Source organism: Bos indicus, chromosome 2 (assembly GCF_029378745.1).
Source record: "Bos indicus isolate NIAB-ARS_2022 breed Sahiwal x Tharparkar chromosome 2, NIAB-ARS_B.indTharparkar_mat_pri_1.0, whole genome shotgun sequence".
Classification (NCBI taxonomy): Eukaryota; Metazoa; Chordata; class Mammalia; order Artiodactyla; family Bovidae; genus Bos; species Bos indicus.
The window spans coordinates 125,883,425-125,889,772 of NC_091761.1; the positions used below are offsets into that span (position 1 = coordinate 125,883,425).

General features: G+C 51.1%; 1 pseudogene; it reads right to left on the reverse strand.

The window, feature by feature from the left end:
• On the reverse strand, positions 1-851 carry LOC139178265 (small ribosomal subunit protein eS10-like; annotated as a pseudogene).
• Between the last annotated feature and the right edge of the window lie 5,497 nt (positions 852-6,348).

The following is a 6,348-nucleotide window of genomic DNA, read 5'->3' on the forward strand; positions in this document are numbered from 1 at the left end:
TAATTTTTCTGGTTAGAGGCTTATTCAACCCCAAACAATCTCTTTCAACTTTATTGAGGTGGCTGACCGCATCCACGACCAAACCCTCCTCTGACCTGGAATTCAGTTGCTGACCCAGCCTCGGTCGGCACCAGGGGGCACGGCGCTTTGTCTGTAGGTGTCTCTGTCGGCTTCTCCTCACGTGAGTCTTGCAGGTCGCTCTCCCTCCAGACCTTTGGGCCGCGGCCAGCCAGTCTCAGGACGGCTGCGGCGCAGAGTTGGCAGGCACGATCTCAGGGGGCAGGTGGAGGTAATTGCGGAGATAGTGGATGCCCTCGTTGGTGAGGTACCAGCAGAAGTGTCTCCAGGCAAACTGTTCCTTCACGTAGCCTCACGATTTGAGAGACAGCATGGCTTTCATGACGTGAAGATCAGGCACGTTCTTGTCTCCCAGCTCTGGGTGCTTGGGCATCCTTCTTGGCCACCATCACCCCCTCCTTAAAAAGGAGTTCATAAATGGCAATCCGGTTCTTCTTGGGCATCAACATCACAACGGCTGCTGCGTCCAGGGGCTGAGCTGGAAAAGCGAGAATCTCCCTATTTTTAAGGTCGGCTGATTAGAGACTTAAGTTCTTTCTGCCTACTTTAAACTCCAATACTTAAACTCCAATACTTTGGCCACCTGATGTGAAGAGCTGAGTCATTGGAAAAGACCGTGATGCTGGGAAAGATTGAAGGAAGGAGGAGAAGGGGACGACAGAGGATGCGATGGTTGGATGACATCACTGACACAATGGACATGAGTTTGAGTGAACTCCGGGAGTTGGTGATGGACAGGGAGGCCTGGCATGCTGCAGTCCATGGTGTCACAGAGTCGGATACGACTGAGCGACCAAACTGAACCTTAATTTACCCTTTGCCCTATAAAATATATCCCCAGATCCTAATCCTAATTAGGATCCTAATCCTCGGATCACAATGTGGCCATCTCTTTATTTTTGACTGTGCTGGGTCTTCATTGCTGCACATGGACTTTCTCGAGTTGCAGCAAGCGGGGCTACTCTTCGTTGAGGCGCTCGAGCTTCTCGTTGCCGTGGCTTCTCGTTGTGGAGCACAGGCTCTAGAGCGGGCGCTCAGTAGTTGCGGTACATGGGCTTAGTTGCCCTGTGGTGTGTGGAGCCTTCCAGAACCAAGGGTCAAACCCATGTCCCCTACACTGGCAGGCGGATTCTTAACCACTGGACCACCAGGGAAGCCCAGGACATGGACATCTCTGGCAGGTCATTATTTGTCTACCACGCTATGAATGGCCTCTATCCCTGCCACGTGGCCACTCTGTGTGTGGGCCCATTGAACCGGAACCAGAGTAGCTGGGAAAGGAAGCTGACATCAACAGATTAGGTAATCTTGTCCACCTGACCCCTGAGACCCTCCCTCACAATGGATGCCCTTCAGGACACTTGTGTGAGTTAAAACAGCTTCACCACCTCCGCCCATTTCAAGCAGCTCATCCATGAATCTTTCCCTTAGACCTCTTACCTCTTCATCACCAATCTTCCAATCTTGTTTTCAAATCCCCGAGCAGCCAGTCAACTTGTTAACCCACTGCTCATGAATCAGAGGAGATCTGTACCTCTAGTCATCTCTCCTTCCATGCAAAATGGACAATCAATGTGACCATAAGAGGATATCTCTTCATCACTGTCTTTTAGAGACACTCTGAGTGTGGCTTTAATGTGGCAGTTAATCCTTTTGTGGCTGGTGCTAACATACCATGCAGACTCATTTGGAAATCATGTCTGTGCTTTTTCCTCCCTGATAACCAGTCATAGCAACTTCCCCAACTGGGGGCTGAGAGAAAAGCAGTGAAGCAGTAAGACAGCCTACCATGGGAATCTGAGCCACCTGTTCCTGCAATCTCCTTGTGCCTCCTGGACTTACTCAGACCTGATCTAAGATACAATACTGAATAATAGAATGTTGCCATGCATGTCCAGTTTGACAAAGAGATGGATCCGATGATGTCCAGTTCTGGTTGCATGGGTCACTTGGTGTCCTGAAGTTAGGCATTCAGTCTCCACCATGCTCGGGTATGAGCCAGGAGCTGTTTTTCAGTGGAGAATAGTTATTGGAGAATAGTTACTGGCAGAAGAGGGCACGAATTAATCCAGAACCCTAAGGGTCTATAACTGTGCTGCATCTCTCCTGCTGGAGCTTGTCGATACAGCATATTTTCCTGCCATAAACTTCTAAATTGTAAAGCTCGAGGGACGGGGCAGCTTGCTCTGCAGTCTGGACCTGCTACAGCGTCTTATCTTGCCGCAGGCCTCTCTCAAAACTTGCAATATTATGAGTTTTTCCAGTAAATCGGTAGAACAGCATGACCAAATGAAGTATATATTACCTCAAAAATCCAGAGTCCCGTCAAACATTTTGCCTCTTTCTTTGTTGTAGGCAGTATCAGGTTCAGCAACTGTCATTCTGTAGGAGGTGTACTGACATGCCCCAGACCTCCAGGTACCCTAGAAACTTCCCTGACAAGGCATTCCTCTGAATACTTTGTGGGATTTATCACCCTTCCTTTGGCATACATATGTTCTGCTAAGAATCTAAAGTACTTGCAGTTTCCTGCTCACTAGGCCCAATTACCATAATGTCATCAATATAATGGACCAGCATGTTTGGAACTGTATCAAGATGATGAGCATCTCTTTGGACTAGATTATGGCAGAAATCAGAATGAACAAAGCCTTGGGGATGTAGACTGAAGATATACTGCTATCTCTAATACACAAAGACAAATTAATTTTGATGATCTTTGCTTAGTGGGATAGAAAAGAATAGGGGGGTCAAAGATGGGCCCCAGGGCAGAAGTTGTGTTGATTTGCTCCAGTGAAATTTTCATGTCTGGATCGACAGTTACAGCTCCATCCCACCTAGTAGTTACAGTAATCTAGTCATTCCTCAAGACCCAACTGGCTTTTGCACCAGCCAAATAGGTAAGCTAAACTGGGTCTCAGTAGGAACGACCACTTCTGTGTATTTCAGATCATTGATGGTGGCACTAATTTCTGGAATTCCCTTAGGGATGTGAATATTGCCTTTGGTTTGCCCCCCTGCTTTTTTGGCCTCACCACAGGGCAAGTGGGATCTTAGTCCCCTAACCAAATATTGAACATGCATTCCCTGTATTGAATGGGAACCTACTTGGCTCAGAGGGTAAAGTGTCTGCCTGCAGTGCAGGAGACCTGGGTTTGTATTGAAAGCCCTGAGTCTTAACCTCTGGACCACCAGGGAAGTCCCCAGTGGTGTGTCTGTCAGTTAATTGTCAGAATGGGTCCGTGGTCCCATTGAGCTCATTCAGGCTAAGAACAAACTGAAATCCTTGAACTCATGACTCAGTGCAAGGGTGGACATTCAGAAAGCCTCTAGAATGACTCTGAAGGAATCTTTGATCTCTGGGGGCCACAGGGAAGATGTAGCCGAGGACCAAGCCCAGGCCTTAAAGGTCACAGCACAGTCCATGGGGTCTCAAAGAGTCAGACACAACTGAGTGACTAACACACACACACACACACACACCAGGGTGGCAGAGCCAATTAAATGTGCAACCCACCACATCTTTATGCTAACGGAGGGGCACTGGCTAAGAAAGGATGGGACATCCAGGCATGGGATGGGGACATTTGGATAGAACTTGGAACCCCAACACCTCCTGAATCTTCCTTGTTGGTGAAGGCAGCACCCCGGCTTCAGTCTGAAACCTTCACACCTTCCTGGCATGAACACCCTGCAGTGACGTCACCTGGGGCCTTTTCCTGATGCTGGTTTTCCTCAGGACACCTCCATCACCTCTCACTACTTCTAGGCCATAATGAGAATTATATCCCATCAAGCCCAGTTCAAGGCTTTCAATCTGTTTTGTTTCCTTAGTGTGTGTTCCCGAGGGCAATCAGATGTAGAGTCAGAAGGCCGTGCCAGTCTTCGTAATCACTACTGTCACCATAGTGACTAAACGTCCTAGCTACTTGGTCTCCCGACATCATACCAGTGCATCTCACACCACCACTGGTCATAAAGGCAGTCACTGTGATGTCGCAGATAACCATCGGCCCTCATGCTCACCAAGGAGGATGTTCGCACACTAATCAGGATGTGTGAGCCACCCATCCCAGAACCCCAGAATCCCAGCCAAGAATCTATTTCCCAGGGCTATTCTGGTACCAATTACTGTAGCAATCAGGACACTGGATGGAAACAGATGGCATATTTAAAGGGGTAACTGAAAAGAGCTTGATGAAGGGACGAGAGCAGAGCAGTGGGCACAGTTGGAGGAGCTAAAAAGGCTGCTGTGGTACTCAGGGGCCGGCAGAGGCAGGAAGCTTTACCCCCCAGGGAGCAAGGGACGGTCCCTGAACCTGATGAGGGCTGCAGCCCTGGGAAAGGTCGGCCTCCACGGACCAGAGCAGAACGGAGTAAAGTGAAGGGTGAGCCAGTGCTGGTACCTGGAGAACGTCAGACACGAGGCCCCATTTTACAGATCAAGAGACTAAGGCTTAGCTGCCCCTGAGGGATTCATTCAGCAAATAGGCCCTGAGTGCCTGTGTGTGTGTGTGGTGGGGATGTGTGTGTGTGATGGGTTGTGTATATGTGGTGGGGTGTATGTGTATTTTTAGTGGGGTGTGTGTTTAGTGGGATGTGTATGTGTGTGTGATGGTGTGTGTGTGTGTGTGGTGGGGGTGTATGTGTGGTGTGTGTGTGTGTGGTGCGATGTGTGTGTGGGTACGGTGTGTGTGGTGGGGTGTGTATTTGTGCGTGTATGGTGGGGTGTGTGTGTGTCTGTGTGAGATGGGTGGAGGTGTATGTGATGGTGGGGTGTGTGTGTGTGTGATGGTGTGTGTGTGTGTGGTGGGGTGTGTGTGTGTGGTGGGGTGTGTGTGTGTTGTGGGGTGTGTGTGTGTTGGGGTGTGTGTGTGTGGTGGGGTGTGTGTGTGTGTGTGGTGGGGTGTGTGTGTACAGTGGTGTGTATGTGGTGGGGGGTGTGTGTGTGTGGTGGGGGCTGTGTGTGTGGGGGGTATAGTGGGGTGTGTGTGTGGGGGTGTGGTGGGGTGTGTATGGGGGGTGTGGTGGGATGTGTATGTGTGTGGTGGGGTGTGTGTGAGTTGTGGGGGGTGTGTGTGTGTATGTGGTGGAGTGTGTGTGTGTGGTGGTGTGTGTGTGTACAGAGGTGTGTGTGTGTACGGAGGTGTGTGTGTGGTGGGGTGTGTGTGTGTGGTGGGGTATGTGTGTGGTGGTGTGTATGTGGTGGGGTGTGTGTGTGTGGTGGGTGTGTGTATGTGTGGTGGGGTGTGTGTGTGTGTGTGTGTGTGGTGGGGGTATGGTGTGTGTGTGTGTGGTAGGGTGTGTGTGTGTGGTGGGGTGTGTGTGTGTGTGTGTGTGGTGGGGTGTGTGTGGGTGTGTGTGTGTGGTGGGGTGTGTGTGGTGGGATGTGTGTGTGTGGTGGGGGCTGTGTGTGTGTGTGGGGGTGTGGTGGGGTGTGTGTGATGGGATGTGTGTGTGGTGGGTGGGGTGTGTGTGTGTGTGGTGGGGTGTGTGTATGGTGCCGTGTGTGTGTGTTTGTGTGTGGTGGGGGTGTGTGTGGGGGGGTGGGGTGTGTGTGTGGTGGGGGGGGTGTGTGTGTGTGTGTGGTGGGGGTATGGTGTGTGTGTGTGTGGTAGGGTGTGTGTGTGTGGTGGGGTGTGTGTGTGTGTGTGTGGTGGGGTGTGTGTGGGTGTGTGTGTGTGGTGGGATGTGTGTGTGTGGTGGGGGCTGTGTGTGTGTGGGGGGGTGTGGTGGGGTGTGTGTGATGGGATGTGTGTGTGGTGGGTGGGGTGTGTGTGTGTGGGTGGGGTGTGTGTATGGTGCCGTGTGTGTGTGTTTGTGTGTGGTGGGGGTGTGTGTGGGGGGGTGGGGTGTGTGTGTGGTGGGGGGTGTGTGTGTGGTGCGGTATGTGTATGTGTTTGGGGGGGTATGGTTGGTGGGGGGTGTGGTGGTGTGTGTGGGTGTGCGTGTGTGTGGTGGGGTGTGTGTGTATGTGTGGTGGGGTGTGGGTGTGGGTGTGGGTGTGTGTGGTGGGGGTGTGTGTGTGGTGGGGAGGGGGTTTGGTGTGAAGAGAGGGAGGTGCAGAGCCCTGTCCTGGAAGGACGGACAGTCTGGGGAGGCAGACATACTCAGCCTCATTTTCCCATCTGTAATAAAGAATTCCTAATTACTGCCCACATCATAAATTCAGTAAAAGGATCATGCCACTGAGAGCCAGGAAAGCAATTATCCATCATGAAAATTTTTTTAATTTAATTTTTTTGGCTGCACCACATGGGTGCAGGATCT